Source organism: Protopterus annectens, chromosome 1.part0, assembly GCF_019279795.1.
Source record: "Protopterus annectens isolate FY-2018-M chromosome 1.part0, PAN1.0, whole genome shotgun sequence".
Classification (NCBI taxonomy): domain Eukaryota; kingdom Metazoa; phylum Chordata; order Ceratodontiformes; family Protopteridae; genus Protopterus; species Protopterus annectens.
In genome coordinates this window covers 1,385,229,760-1,385,247,239 of record NC_056725.1, presented here as the reverse complement: position 1 = coordinate 1,385,247,239, position 17,480 = coordinate 1,385,229,760, and the positions used below count along the sequence as shown (strand labels likewise).

The 17,480-nt window shown below is 39.6% G+C and overlaps 1 protein-coding gene across 4 annotated transcripts in view; it reads right to left on the bottom strand.

Annotated features, from left to right (window-relative positions):
- ANKRD6 (ankyrin repeat domain 6) overlaps positions 1–17,480 on the bottom strand; it is a 1,808,044-nt gene that overhangs the window by 962,720 nt on the left and 827,844 nt on the right. The gene's annotated exons all lie outside the window — the stretch shown is intronic.

Genomic DNA, 17,480 nt, shown 5'->3' with positions numbered 1-17,480 from the left:
ACAAGTTACTGTCTCTCCCCATCATTCAAAGTCTAACATAATAATACAAACTCATGAAAATGTATTAATCAGTACCCTCAAAGTTAATCTATACAAGTTACTGTCTCTCCCCATCATTCAAAGTCTAACATAATAATACAAACTCATGAAAATGTATTAATCAGTACCCTCAAAGTTAATCTACCTAATTATACAAATCCAATGCTGTACCTGTACATGTCCAAGCCCAAGTAAAACAATCAACTAAAGGCTTTCACTAAGAGTGGACAAAGTTCAACCCAACAAGGATGGGAATCTCCAAACTGCACTTCCCCAAAAATCAGTTATAAAAAAATGTTTAAAGTGTTTTGTTTGTATGGTGGCAAGCCTCACTGCACCCCCGATATGGGGGCTTGTCCCTCCCGAACTTATGTATACCAACTCCATGGTCACACCAACTGCAAGGAGGAGGAAATTACCCCTGGGAAGAGCATCACTGTTGGCACAACTTGCAGACAGTGATTTTCTGTGGAGGAGCTCCAATTGTCAGTGGGTTGTATGTCGAGCAAATATTGGTCGAGAATTCAGTCTTCATCACCCATAGGTTACCCCAACTAAAATCTAGTATCGTAAGGAAGACTCAATTCTTATTTAAAACTAGAGTCTCATGACATAAAAGAGATAGCTGGGGCAGAAGAACTAAGAAACAAAAATGGTTACACAAGAACTCATGACTTTTCAGTCAACCATTCAACGTTTTACCATAGCAAATGAAGCTTTCTGCCTCTTCATTATTCTTGGTTGAAACACAAGAAAATTATCCAATTGCTTTTTCTACTGCCTGCCACCATCTGTAGATGCCCCTTCTTCATGTATACATCCCAAACTTACTGTGACCTTAGGAAAAGTTTGCAGTATCCATTTAGTTTTACCTCTACATCCTCATGGGTATAAAATGTCAGTAATTTTACTTGTAGGCTCCCAATAGATAGAATGTCATTTGTCAATGCTTGCACAATTTAACGGCTGCTTAGCACTTATCTTTTTAGTTTATGTTGAATAGTCATGGTCACACAGAACACTACAGTCCTGGATTTTTACCACTTTTACTGGGGACCACATTTTAGCAAGAACCTTCCTTTTTAGGGCACATAATTAAAAATGCACGAGAACGGGTCTAGGGATCCTTGCTCTCAGACACTGAAGGAAAAATACCCTATGAAGTCTATAAAAATCTCTTTAGCAGATATCCCAGTTCATTCAGCTATTTTATTAAAGCATTCTAAACATCTTGTATCTTATTCTCACTAAGGGATGCCAGTAAACTACAGATTTTTACATCATTTGTCTTACATGACTTTTACATTTTCTTCAAAAAGTTAATTTTACACTCCCCAGGAACACATTTTTTGTCCTTAAATCCTCCCCACAAATCCAAAAATTGACCTGAATGTGCAAAATTAAAAAAAAAAAAATGTTTCCATATCTTCTAGCATTTTATCCAACAAAGTTCAATTAATCTTTTATAATTCAGTCATAACAAGTCGGAATTAATTTTGTGCAGCAGTTCAATCATAATTTTTCAAATCTATAGTCATCAATAGCTTGCATACACTGTGAACAGTCCCCTGGGTTATGAGTGCAAGCTTAACCTCATGACAGCTTAATTTCATCCCAAAAAACTACTCAAGTAGTATTAACATACCTCTCAACTGTACAGATTTCTGCAGAATGTCCAGATTTTTGCCTCATATATTTGGTCTGTTCCTCTATATTCCTGACAAATCACTGGAATGATCTCAGGATTGTAGTCACTAAATAATGACATACATTTGAGTTTCAGACTTCAGATCATTCAGAAAATGTATATTAAAACAAATCTTGTTATTCTAGCAACTTTCTAAAAGTTTATGAGAGCAATATTTACAATATGTCCCTATTTGTACCCCCAGTTTGTCAAGCTTTGTACAGATGTTTTGCATTAAGAGGTTGAGAGGTATGCAAGTAGATTATTTTAGTTTTATAAACTGCAGGTAAATGCAACACTTCTAATATAAAAGCAACAGTTTTAGCAGCAAATACACACTTTTATTCTGGGAGACAGGACACTCTGATATAACTAATTCTGCATGCTATCTGCACTGACAGGAAATCTTGCAAGCCATATTTCTTTAAGGATATCAACAGCCTCTATAGACATACTGGAGTTTTATGCAAGGACTTTCTAAAAATGCTTTGAAGTGGTTTACATTTGGCATCTACTGGAATATTCTTGCTATAAAATCATGGAACCTATGGTGGGCAAATACCACAGCAATCATTTTCTTCCCCATTTGTTTTAGGGGGCGGGTGCATCATAGTGCTCTGGACGCATAATCTACTGGTCTGCCTTCCTACAACAGAAAATCACCCAGATTATGTAAACTTGCAACAAGTTATAAAGTTGTAGGCAGTATTGCATGTTAGAGAATGGGCAATTTGTAATTCACCACTCTACCCACTAAAAACAAGTCTTCATATTAAGCTGCTGTGAAGCGTGGACTGTTAAAAAGCAAATAATTGTCATTTTTATGCTTGCTAAACAGAACTTCTATATTTAGCAAGAGTAAAATTAAGAAATGTAAATAAAAAGAAAAGAATGTGTCTCTCAGTGCATTTGTGTTTATATGTGTGTGTGCTTCTGTGTGGGACAGAGTAAATGATCAAGAAAGAAAGACACACACACACACACACACACACACACACACACACACACACACACACACACACACACACACACACACACACACACCTGACTGCCACATGCAGTCCAAAAGCAAAGATCTGTTAAAAATGACAGGAATTAGACATTTAATGTCTGGCATTACTGACTGACTTTAAACCTCTGTGATTTCCATTCTTTTTAGACAGTGTCATTCTAAATCAAAGTACAGAGAAGCACCATCAGGTATGTGGTAAAACCAGGGACAGTAAAGGGGGAGGGTGCTACAATGCCTTATAAATTGCTTTTTTTTGTTTTATCATTTGCATATGAGGGCATATCTGAAGATGTATTCACTCAACAAAGGGGCTGTAATCGGTGTGTGTCTGCCTGTATCTCTTAATGTCTGTGTGTTTCCATGTATATGTCTGTGACTCTGTCTGTGCTTATGAATGTGTGTGTGTGTGTGTGTGTGTGTGTGTGTGTGTGTGTGTGTGTGTGTGTGTGTGTGTGTGTGTGTGTTTAGATATTAAATACTTGCAGAACTACAATATTTTGAATGTTAAGTGCTTCCTCAAACAACAATTACATATACTACAGAAAGTCTGAAACATTAGACAGAGGAACTATTTTACATTAAAAATATTAAAAAAATATACAGTAATCAAAAAATACAAAAAAAATAATGGATAGCCCATTCTCTAAGTGCAGTAATGCCCTCCAGCCTATGTGCTATTGTGTAAATAACACCCTTCAAAGGGATGTAGAAACCCTATGCCACTGGTGTCGCCATTCAGAAACCCTCTGTGGGCAAGTGTTAAATACATAATAAAATGCACCCTGTTGGGCATTACTGTTTGCATAATACACGCCAATTGCTGCTGTAGTCAGTTACATGAAATGTTTCAGCAGCCCAGAATCATTTTTTGTTTTGCTGACCAATATCATATTGCACCTTGCTCTTTTATGTTTCTTAGTGTTATTCACAACAGCCTTAACCTTATTATCCACATATATTTGGAACTTAGATCTACTTAATTTCAAACCTTGAAACTTCTGTCTGCTGTCTGTCTGTCCAGCAACTTTATCACTTGTATATCACGTTTCTGGTGTGCATCACTTAAGACTAGAATGTTTTCTGTTATGATGACTACTCCTCTTAGTCCATTACTTACAGTTTTCACTGCCCTCTCGAAAACTAAAGGAGATAATAAGATTAAGAATATGCAATGACCGAAAGAGGGAGAAATAAAACACATAGAGAACAGTTGTTACCATGTAAAATACGAATCATTTTAATGATATTCAAAAGAATGCTAGAAAAAAATAAGCACTTTAATCTCTTAAAAACTTTCAAGGCTTCATACATGCATGTCTTCTTCTTCTTTCGGCTTTTCCCGGTTAGGGGTCGCCGCAGCGGATCACCTTGTCTGCTCATGATCATGCATGTAAGCCTGCTAATTCAATTCTTTCAAATCTAACTGCTTATCAAAACCTCCCCTGCTACTTTCTTGTTTAACACAATATATACCATGAAAGAAAACTTCCCTGTAGTTGCTGCAAAGCAGAGATAAACAAATGGAGGACTCTGTGGATTCACAGTAATCTACACACTATTATAGTATCACAAAGGAAAAAAATGACTTAAAACCACCAGGTTTCTTTACTTGTGCATCTTCTATGGTGGTTTATATAGCATCTTATTCCGGTGCCAGGCTTCTACGTGGGGAAGACTTCTCGGAAGTTTTTGTACCAGGGCAAGTGAACATCAGTATACAATTAGATGTAAAATTAATTTAATGTGCTATATAAACACACTTTGGCCTGTAGCGCTCAGAAATCAATTCTGCTTAACGACTGTGTTATAACACGGCACCAGAGTGGGAGCTTTCAGCTAGAAGTACATTCAAAAAAATTTAAGTGCCAGACTTAGTTACATGTCTGGCATTACCTGGATTAAATGATTCCATTAATTTTAAAAGTCAGAGTCTAAATCATTAATTTTTGTTTGATGGAGACTCTAACATTAATCTACATTCTGTAACTGTTTTTGTTTTACATTTTTATTACTGCTTTAGAATAGCATGAGTGTTTACTTACTTATTCAGGTACAGTGACCGGCTCTTTTTAGCACGATAATGCAATTTATTACTTAAATGCACAGAAAGAGCAATGGTATTTTTAAATCTGAGGAAGTTGCAGAAAAGTTTTAAAAGATGAATGACATTAAATGTGTTCATATTTTACATGGCAATTGGCAACAGCGTTTTCTGCTTTGTTTTATTTCGTTTTATTTGGATTAATGTCACAGCTTTTTTGCTGTATAGATTTGTTTTCCTTAACATTTTACTGAAATTAGAAATTTTGGAACCAAGCTCATGTGACTTGACCTACCCAATCCCTTGTTCTATCTGCATCAAGCACTGAAAGAAAATGGCATTTGTTACAGCTACTCCTACTACATTTTCAGTAGTTTGAAGCAGATATGTTCCCTCCTTTAGATTCACTTGTTAAGGTCTCAGGGTTAAACAGTCATATGTTACCTTTACCCATTCTGTTAGATATGTCTGTCTGACTACAGCTCTTACAGCTTCCATGCTTGTTTAAACAAGCTTTAAGTGCAATAGAAACTACTCTAGGAGCATGAATCACAGGAAGTGCCTCAGGTGAAATCTTTATGTAATAGTCAGCAAACAACCTAAACATTCAAAATGATCTGCATACTTCTTGCAATATCCTCTGTACACTGCAAAACACTCTACATTAGGATACCTATGCTTCTGGACTTGAAATGCAGTGCTATAAAAACAGTTTTATTACATTTAGTTGCCAGTTTGTTCACCAATAAAATCATACCTCCGAGAAACCATTCACTAAAATCTGGACTATAGGTTTGGCACCGAACAGTCTCCATACTGTAGTAACTAGCCTAAGAACTAGTCAAACAACTACACACTGACTGCCTCTGCAATTAATTTGTTATTCCTACTGCAAACTTACTCATACATAACAATCTCTCTTGTCTCTCCTTGTCTCCAGTATCCACAGAATACCTCTCAACCGTCCAGATTTTTAGAGAATGTCCAGATTTTTGCATCATTTTTTGGTCCACTCATCATAAAATATCTGATTTACTGACAAATCAGTGAAGATTGAGTTCACTACAAATGACAGACATGAGTTTCACTCTTCAAATCCTTCAGAAAATGTATGGTAACACAACCTGTTATTCTATCAACTTTCTAAGTTTAAAAATGCAAAATTTAAAATGTGTCCTATTTTTGTGCCTTTGTCTAGATTTCTTGTGCCAAGAGGTTGACATGTATGTGAAGGACCAGTAATTTGACATGTTTGCTGCAGAATTAAGTTCTGCACCTACACTGTACAAATTTTCTTCATGCCAAGTGTTACTGAGCATCTCTACCCAAAATGCGGTTACATTAGTATGAACTAACCTTGTAAGGCCACTGTCTGGAACAATATTAGTATTCCATATTTTTTAAACATCTTGACCAAATCATCCAATTTTACTCAGTGACTTGAGTAAGCACACACACACACACACACACACACACACACACACACACACACACACACACACACACACACACACACACTAACACAAAATAAAACAATTTATAGTAATATTTCTATTACATTTATGTACTACACACCTATGTTTTCTTTTTAACAATTGTCATTCATTCCAACATTGCTCAGTTCCTATCTTCCATTTTAACTATGATCCAGGTGACCCAGGCTTGAGGTGCTGGCAGGGCAGGTGGTTGTGCCCATCCTTGGTGGGGTGAGAGGCATTTATCTAGGTATTCCTTACAGACAGGCATAGCCTATAGGGAGGAGTAGCCATTGGATGCAACAGGTGATCACATGGAAGTAGGATACCAATGGCTAGGTCATAAATGAAAAAAAAAAATCCCCCAGTGGAAGCAATCAAAGGCATGACACCTTCACCTTCGGTTCTGTTTCAGCCCCGGCCTTAGAATGGAGGTAGTCTGGGGGCAGGAGGAGAGACTGGTAGTCCAGGCGATTGATGGGAGGCACTGATGTAGCCAGAAAGAATGAAGAATAAGGGGAACAAAAAGTCCTTGCCTTCCCTCAAACCTCACTCCTCTTACTGAAAATTATTCCACATTTATTGTAACCACAAGTTTAATTTATTTCTATGAAATTTGTTCCGTCCCATTTCTAAAGACACTTCCTTTCCTTCTTTTACCTCCTTTACAATATTCAGTATTTCAATTATAGTTAGTTTAAACTTAGATTTCCAGGTCCTAGTAAATGCTTTTTTTGGCAACCAATAGCATTAAACTTATTAAAGACTCACTACAGCTAAGCACTTCAGATCTTATACCCCAGCTCAAAATAATAATTTTCTTAGTTGCAACCATTTACTACCCCACAATTTCTGATAAATACTCTGGGCAGAATTTTTAAAATCTGCCAACTTGTTACATTCCCAAAAACATGTTCTTAATTACTTTGATTATCTAATTAACAGCTTGAATCTCACACCTGCCTGTCAACATTCTCTGACTGCCGGGATACATTTGCTTCTCTTCTGCCTGGTGTACAGTTAATGATCATTTCCCACAAACACTCTACTGTCTCAAACTTTTGATACTTTGCTCTTCTGACAGAATTTCATCAGTATCAACTTTTTTCCTGCATGTATGATTGCATCTTTATTAATACAGGTCTTGGCTGCTTTCTGAAGGCAAGGATTGGAGCATATAGATGATGTGCCCTTTCAATTAACAACTTCTGATGTGGAATATAAGTCCAGTTGCTAATATGTGCTTTCATAAAATTAATACAGTCCGTTCCTTCCAGTTTTTTGGTACAGCAGAAAATCTCAGGGTTTTCCCTGTGAGCACTGTCCTGTAACTCTTACGATTTTTTGAAACAGATCTTCTTGAGCAGCCTTGTACTCAGTGAACCTTTTCTTCATTCCAACCTGTGATTTATTTAGTTTTATCAGTTCATCTGAATAGCTGTTTAAAGCTCCTTCCATTTTTTCAGCCTGTTGTTATTTGAGTTGATATACTCATTCTATGTTTTATTTTAATCAGCTCTGAGCACATTTGATTTATTTGTTTCCTCTAGATTACTGGAAGCCATGTCTGGCACCAAAGCTGGACTCAAACTGCTTTTTGCAGAACAGCTGCAGGATTATTCCCAGTCAGTGTTTTCTCTTCACATTTTCTAGTTGATTTTCTTTCAGGTTCTCAAAGTTTCTTCTTTGCTGGCACCCAATAACTGAATTTACTAAATCTGGCAGAATTACTGGCCCCTATCTCTCAGCTACTTTTTTCACACTGGGAGAGTTGAAATTAAGGTGTTGATCAGTATGTGGCCATCTTGTAAGTCTAAAACATTAACAGCTTGATGCAGAATTTATTGACATGTATACATACTGGCAAAATGGTTACTTCCCTACACATTTTATATTTCTGATTAAAGGTTTATCATGTCTTGATCCATGCCACCTACACTGGGTGTGGTTTCAACCAGCTTATTTGTCACTATGTGCTATCTTGGTTACCATGCAGTTTCCGGCAATTAATTGTGATTTTTACATTTAGGCTTTATTTTCATCAGTTTCTCATTTATAACCCTTATTCTGTAAATTTTTTACTCCTTTATCATATCTTTTTAAAACTGTAGCTTAAACAGTCCAATCATTTCACATGCATCCATTATTTTCTCAACTATTAAATTTGCTTCTCTTCACTCCCCTTGGCTAATAAATTCTTATTCTATACATAGTTCTTTTACTAACTGGTGAATCAGACAGGTCACATACCTCACACTCTCACACTCTCTGCTTAAGTTCAGTCATGGAAATGTCTACTGTCATGACTATTATCCATTCATTTATTCACCTGATCACACACATCTAAGAATATGCAGTCAATAAACTGTAATTACTGGAAATGTGTGTCTCTCTCTCTCTCTCTCTATATATATATATATATATATATATATATAAAATAGGGTCTATATCAGCAGAATGAAAACCCGACTGAACGAAACCCAGTTGAATGACACATAAAGAGCAAAAACCGCTAACATCGCAAGAATGAACGGAGATCACCGTAAGGACTTCGTCCCTTTACTTCAATGTAGTGCGATCTTGGAGTTGGTATATTTAAGCAGGGGGGGTGGGGGGTGCAGGGGGGCTTGCCCCCCTGCATAAAACAGTTAATGACAGTTTACCTGTTTTACTTGTTAAGTTTCACGGGTTCAAAATTAGCGGTTTTTGCTCTGTATGTGTTGCTCAACTGAGATTCGCTCAGTCAGGTTTTCATTCAGGTAATATAGACCCATATAATTTATATATATATATATATATATATATATATATATATATATATATGTATACAGAGAGAGAGAGAGAGAGAGTATATGTAGACACACACACACAGAATGGATGATGTTTGTTTATTTTATTACTACACATTTGAGGTGTACAAGGCAAACAAAAAAGGCTAAATGTAGGAGTTGTGGAAAAAACTCTTGACTCTGCTGTCATTTTATCAAATTAACAGTCATTATTCTGGCTTTGAAGGACTAATGTATATTTCTGTGAAGCAAGATGGAATGCTTTACCTTAGCTCCTGTTTGTACGAAACACAACTGAAGTAGATTAACAAGTTAATTTTTTTCTTAATTAGATATTTCAGGTATACACAGTCAGCAAATGTTTAATAACTGATGGGTATGGAGGCTGTCTGTGGATTAAAATGACCAGCCCTGTCATTGTTTGCTCAAGTTAAGGAGTTATTGTTCTAGCTTTACAGGACTAATGCATAGCTATGTGTAACAAGTTGGAACACTCTACTGTGGCTACTGTTTGAATGAAACAATGTTGAAATAAATTATGGACATTTTTTGTCATAATCAGTCATCTGAGGTACATACAGTCAATCCAATGGATATACCTGCTGAGCACATGGGCTGTCTGTGGATAAAAGTGACCGAGTGGGTTGTCACTTGCTCAGGTTAAACAATCTGGCTTTGCAGAACTACTACACATTCACAAGAAGTAAGTTTGAGTAATATGGGTACTTGGTGTTTGTGTCAAACCAATCTCAAATACAGTGCTATAGCCAATCAAACATCTGAGGTGTAGACAGTCAACAAAGTGGCTATAACTGCCACTGGGGCTATCTGTAGATGAAAATTGTTGACTCTGAGGCTGTGATCAAGTTAAACAACCATTAATCATGATTTGTAGAACTACTGTGAATTTGTGTAAAGCAAGCTGTAATACTTTATTGTGGCCAGTATTTTAAATCACATTAAGACATATGAGACGTGTACAGTCAACAAAGTGGTTGTTTAAATGTCTTATCACTTGTCATTGCCTTCAGTTATTTTCACCACCTACAGCTGTAACTCTATGCACACTAGATTTGTTAGTATGCACATTTCTACATCTACTGTTTATCACATGCTGTATTTTTCTGGGTACTATTTTACCGTTGTTGCCCATCAAGCCTACCCTACTGGATGCAAACCCATTCATTCCCTCAAGGTGGGTGTCCAAGCAAAATCTCAGGGATTAGAATCATCAAAAGGGACTGTTATGTAGGCAGCTAAGAAGATTGTTTGTGCCCTTATCAAAATCCTGGTTAAAAGGATTACATGCATTTTTTGCATACTCACTTACTATAACTTATTTTGCAGCATCTTTTTTACAGCCTTTCACCTTAAACCAACAGCCTCTGGCATTATTTACTTTTTTGCAATACAGTAAACAGAGACATGCCTTAATGTGCAATGACTACTGCTTCTTACTGAAATTGGTACACCTTGTTTGCTGTAGCATAGACTAGATCCAGGCCTGCTGAATCTAGCTTTGTTTGTATAACTAGAGCACTAATCCAGGCATTCTTTAAAGTATTCAATTGTATTTATTACTGCTTGGTAGTAACTTGATTAAAGTGTAGCTATCATTTTAAGTCTTTTGGATTAAGCACTTGGGCTTCAGACCAGTTGTTTTACATTAGGAAGGTTTGTGGCCTGCACTATGGTGGCAGGACAGGTAGCTTACATCCTTCTAAGTTGGGAACTGCTGATTGAGGGCTCAGTGTCTGTTATTCTAAAAGTGTATTAGTTCTGGTTTAAGCACTTGGGCTTCAGGCCAGTTATTTTACATTAAGAAGGTTCGTGGTCTGCACTCTTGTGGGAGGAGAGGCTTGACTCTGCCCTTCTGAGCTGGGAATTTCTGGTTAAAGGCTTATAGTGCCTGCATATTTGAACTGTTTCTTACTGAAATTGGTACAACTTGTTTGCTGTAGCATAGACTAGATCCAGGCCTGCTGAATCTAGCTTTGTTTGTATGCTTGTTGTTTGTTTGCTTCTTATTTCCCTGAAATGCTAATTCCATCTAAAACGTGGCTTTTCAGCGCTTCTGTGGATCCCTAGTGATATCTGCATTGCTTACTGTACTTATTTCCTTGTTTCACTTGAAAGAAAGTTACTGTTTGTCATTTTTTGCATTTAAGTTACCTGTAACACATTGCATTTAAGCTACCTGGCACTTGCTCACTAAGTCAGCACTAAAAAATTAAAAGCACTACACCCTCACAAACTCCCCTTGAGTACCTTGTTCCCCATTGGCCCTTTTTTTCATTTATAAAGGAATTCCCAATACTATTCTAGCATGTCCAAAGGTCAGTTGTCAATCTTCTCTCCGGTCCAGCTGGTGAATCTGGGAATCTTGAGGCAATGTTACAACTGCCTCATGTACACAGACAACCCTCTCCTCCTACCAACAAATTCCAACACATGTGAGAGATGCAACCATATAGCCAAACTGGAGGCTAAGCTCTCTCAACTCAGTACTGGCGTAACCAGTCAGGAGGAGAAGGAAACCACACTCACTACAATTCCAGTCTCACATAGACCTACCACGACAGCAAACCAAACACATAAACACACAAAAACATACTCGGAGGCTCTAAATAAAAATCTGCCTAAGCAGCAGAGACCTCCAAAGCAGACACCTAAGCAACCACTACCCCAAAACAAAACACGTGCAACACATAGCTCACAAAGCCAGTGTGCCGAACAGTCACAACCCTTAAGGCTAAACAACACACCTGATACACTTGTAATAGGTGACTCTATCGTCAGGCACACTGATGTCCCGCTCGCCAGGCTGAACAAGGAGAAGGTCACTGTGAGCTGCCTGTCAGGCGCTAGGATCTACCACATAACTCAAGCACTCAGGTCACTCCAAGGCAAGTACAAATATGACTCAGTCATTGTCCATGCTGGTGTGAATGACCTGAGATGTACCTCCCTGGACTACATGAAAAGAGACATAGAGGAGCTCTCTGAGCATGTAGCCCAGGCCATTATGACCCTGACCTTGAGTAGCATCTTACCCTCACCAAGAATGATGCCACAATATGAAGACAAGATGATCAATTTCAACAATTGGCTTAAGTATTGGTGTCATTCAAAGGGGATCCAATGCCTGTCAGCCTGGGATGACATGCTCGAAAAGCCACGATGCTTCGCTAGGGACGGCTTGCACCTGTCACCCCTGGGCTTTCGGATATTGGCAAAGGCTCTTGCTACCCCCATAGTGCCTTTTTTAGGCAAGGCTCAAAAGACAAACCCACCTCCATAGGTATCACAAGGGATAAGAAACTATGAGTAATGCTACTCAACACCAGAAGTCTAAACCTCAAGATGCACGCACTCAAAACTCTCCTTAGCATGGAGAACATTGATATCTGTGCAGTAACAGAAACCTGGTTCAAGGCTCCCGAGAGCACCCCAGCACTTCCAGATTATACCTCATACCATGCTTTTCGGCCCCAAAACTTGGACTGAACCACAAAAGGAGGGGGAGTATCAATATTCGTCAAAGATACCCACACCTCCAAGTTGGTGGCACAGCACGAAGCATCAGAGACTATCCATGTGCAACTAACAGTGGGTAAAACTGCCTTCCAGTTTATAGCCTGCTACAGACCACCCTCCCATACCCAGGAACCCCACTCGGCCTTCCTGAGAACACTGGAAAATATGAAGGTCTCTCCAAACACCATTATATTGGGCGACTTCAACTACCCAAACATAGACTGGGAGCATTACTCTAGCTCCAACCACCTAGCCCAACGGCTCCTAGAATTTATAAACTCAAATCCTATGGAACAACTTGTTACCACTCCCACAAGAGGGAAAACATACTGGACCTGATCATCACCAACATGGGGACTCTATGCTCCAGACCAGAAGTGTATCCCTCACTGGTAAGATCAGACCATAAACTAATCTCACTGGATATTCACATCCCGACCCCACCCCCTGCCCAGAAAACCACAGTGAAAAACTTCTCTAAAGCAAATTTCACACTCCTCAAAACCGAGGTGGAATCCTTCAAAGCACCGGGCCTGTGGAAAATACGGCCCAGACCGCAGAATCCTTTATAAACGCATTCTATGAACACCTTCAGGAATGCATGGATCATGCAATCCCAAATAAAACCAAGACCCAATCCTCCAAAGGCAGACGTCCTGTCTGGTGGACCCCAGCCATAAACAAACTATACAATAGAAGGAGGAAGCTACTACATGATAGAGCAAAATCCCAAAAAGGGAAGGCATCTCTGATCAGTATTAGCAAAAAACTACGGGCACTCATAAAATCGCCTAAGGCCAGATTCGAGAAAAAAATTGCACAGGACACTAAGGATAATCACAAGGCTTTCTTTAATTATGTTAGGAACCTGGGTGGGAATTCCCAGATATGCTCAGAATTAGTCCAAAATGACAAAAATACACTGAACCCACAGACATTGCCAACATCCTAGCTGACAGGTTCAGCGCAAACTCCCACCAAAGGGCAAATATCTATCCCAGCAGAGTGCTGACCCCTGACATCTCAGATGCTCAGGTAAGAGCCGCCCTCTCCAAAGCAAAAAACACAGCATCAATGGGACCAGACGGTGTCCCATGCTGCGTCCTACATGAACTCCAAGAAGAGCTAAACCCAAACATAAAACTACTGTTCAATCTCAGCCTTACTACAGGATATGTACCCAAAGAGTGGCATACAGCAACAGTGGTTCCTCTCCACAAAGGTGGTGCCTCAACGGATCCTGGAAACTATCACCCCATAAGCCTGACTAGCTTGGTCTGCAAAGCTATGGAAAGGGCCATCATGGACCTCATAAATAAAGATATTGGGGACCTACAGACACTGGATCCTACCCAGTTTGGCTTTGTTAAGGGCAGATCCTGCCTCTTAAACCTGGTCAATTTCTTTGAAACAGTCACCAAGACCATTGACGAGGGGAAGGTGGTCCACACAGCCTACCTGGACCTCGCAAAAGCCTTCGATACAATACCCCACTCGAGCACTATAGATAAGCTCAACAGCTTAAATATAAACCCCTATGTCACTAGATGGGTTGCAAACTGGCTCAAGGACAGAACCCACATGGTTAGAATTGCTGGAGCCATGTCAGACTCCAAACCAGTTACAAGTGGCGCCCCACAAGGCTCAGTCCTGGGACCTCTCTTGTTCAGTATATATTTCTCGGAGGTACAGGCCAACACGGAAGGACTGTGGCTGACCAAGTTCGCAGATGACTGCAAACTGGGCGCCATAATCGACTCTCCAGCCGACACAAGCATCCTCCAAAAGGGCCTCATAGAAACAGAGAACTGGTGCCAGGGCCATGGCCTCAAGCTAAACGCCAAAAACTGTATAGTCACCCCCTTTGGCAAAAACAAAGTGCCCACAAATTACCACATAGGTGGTAATCCATTAAGTACAGAAGAAGTAATTAGGGACCTGGGGACCGAAGTTGATAGCAATCTCTCATTTGACAACCACATGGCCAAAGTGGTTAGAAAAACATTTTATATAGCCCACCTAATCATGAAGGGATTCACATCTAGATCAGGGGAGGTCATTGTGCCTCTTTACTCATCCCTCATCAGGCCCATAATTGAGTACAATGCCCTTTTGGGATGTACCTTACCAGACACCTGCAGCAACTGGAAAGACCCCAAAAGTACCTCACCAAGAGGATCAAAGGGCTCAAACAGATGCCATATGCTGCCCGGTTAAAGAAACTCCAGCTCTACTCAGTGGCATACCACCTGCTCAGAGGCGATCTGTGCCTGACGTATAAAGCCATGTCCAACCCGGAATTAATGGACATGCTGCACCTCAGAAAATCCAAATCCCATCGAGCTATGCGCTCAAGAGACTTGAACCTCAGCACTGAAATAAATAGGACATGCTGGAGGGACAGATTCATAACCCAGAGGCTCCCTTCACCCTGGAATAAAATCCCAGTCCAGGTTAGGCAGAGTCCCCCATTGACTCTCTTCAAGAGGAATCTTGATGAGTGGATAGGAGATTGTAGGTTTATCCCGGGTATCACTTCTGTGCCATCAATCAGCTCAAGCTAAGCAGACTAAAAAGACAGATTTGGGTGCCAAGTCCTTCATATCTTTCAGGCCAACAGAGGAAGGGAAGTTGAGCCTTGAAAAGACAATGCTAGGAATAACAAAAAATAAATGTCTATACACTGGCATAAAGAACACATGACTAAAAAATGAGGGATGGTGGGAGTGAGGAGCTACCGCAGCAGTGATCATTCAAATATCTCCTTTTATGGTAAGTTTACTTACACAACTGTACTATGTTCATCATATCAATCACTGCTGCAGTAGCCTTAGCTATATGGGTAGATTAACCCTAGCTTACTACATTTTGGATGTGGAATGAGAAGAGTCCAGGAGCCCCTGGCGAATGGTCCTAGCAAAGCCTTATCTGGACTAAGAGAAGGGATCAAGCTTATCTTGTCATGTAAAAGTATGTACAAAGAACTATGCTGCAGATGAAGTCAATGCTCTGGCAGAGTGTTTTAACTCTGCCTGGAACAGTTTTGTTCTGGTGAGCATAACAAAAAGTAATAGCCCTAGACAGCAATTTGTAAATAGTCTGCTTTGATACAGGTTATCCCTTCTTCTTACCATCACAAGACATGAACAACTGATCCAAAGATCTTATTAGTTCTGTCAAGACAGTGCTGGAGTTGCTGTGGACATCCAAGGTATGGAGTATCTCTTCTCCCTCATTTCTAGGTTCACATAAGAAAATGGAGAGATGGATAGCTTGGCTTAAAGTAAACTCGGAAAACACCTTACGCATAAAAAAAGGATTCATTCTGAAAGATACCTTTTCTCCATGGAAAATGAGATAGGGTTGACTCACCATAAAAGCTTGCAACTCAGATACCCTTCTTGCAGAGATCAGAGTAGTCAGTAAAACTGTTTTCCATGTTAAGAACCTTACATCATGCATGTTAGATGGCCCAAATGGAACAAGTATTAGCTTCTCTAACACCAAATTAATATCCTAAGGAGGGGCTACCATTTTTAGAGGTCTCTCATGCAAATCCCCTTTCAAAAACCTTTTGACATGATAATGCATTGAAAGAGGAAGGATCCATGGGCATACATGTTGAAATGGCCGCTAAATGAACCTCGAGGGAGGAGTAAGAAAGGCCACTGGATATAAATTATACAAACATTGTAAAATGAAAGAATAACTAGCCCTGAATGGGTGCTGGTTATGTAGTTATCACCAACTACAAAACCTCTTCCATTTACTAATATATGATTTTGTAATAGCGGGCTTTCTTGCCTCCATTAGTACCTGCTGCATCCCCTCAGTAAATAGGTACCTAAAATTGAATTAAGACCCCATAATCTAGGTAGTCAAATGAAGTTGACTGGGGTTGGAGTGTATCAGAGACCCCTGTTGCTAACTTCCCATGGCCATTTCCAAAAGAAAGGTGAGCCACTGTTGCCTGGATCAGAAGGGAGTCACCACAATGATCTTGGGGGAATTCCTTCTGAATCTTCAAAAATGCCCTGGATATCAATAGAAAGGGTAGAACAGCATATAGGAAAAGTCCTATTCAAGGAAAAAAAAGGTATATGTCTTCCATGACTTCTTGCATGGAGTCAAGGAGCAGAATGTTGCCAGCTGATTGTTCAGAGGAAGCAAATAGGTCTACTTGAGGAGCTCCCCACAGATGAATCAAAAACCTGGAAGACTCTCTGACCTACTTTCCATTACAGAGGCTCTGTCCTTGTTCTCCTAAGCTTGTCTGCCACACAATTTTGCTCTAATGGAATGTAGGATGCCTGCAGAGTGAGGCTGTGCTTTGAAGCTATATCTCAAGCTTACATAGCTAGTCTGCAAAGGGAATATGACTTGGTTCCCCCTTACTTGTTTATATACCACATCCCAGGGGTCAAAGATGATTCAGAGAGTTGGGTTCCTTGATCAGGGCAACCATCTCCTTTATATTTATGTGCTTGAATCTGTCCTTGGTGTCCCACACAACTTGTACTTTTATTCCTCCTGAAACTCTTCCGCAAGCAAAGTTCAAGGTGTCTACTGTGACTGGCTGCTTTGGAACAGGAAGGGAGAAGGTGAGACCCAGATTTAAGGATATTTGCTGTTTCCATCAAGTGATTTCTCTTCTGACAAGCCCCAACACTGGGATTTGAAAAACAAAGGATGTTGGCACTGGGACCAAAGAGACCACAGATACCACAGTATCTTCCTCAAGTGAAGGCAAACCAGGTGTATTATGAGAATCATAGATGCCATGAGACCCAAACTCCTGAGGTATTCCCTTGTAGTGACTGAATTTTGAGTGCAAAACCCTAGAAACAGATCTAGATCTAGTTTTTCACGTGGAAGAAAAGCTCTTTGAACTGAGGTGTCT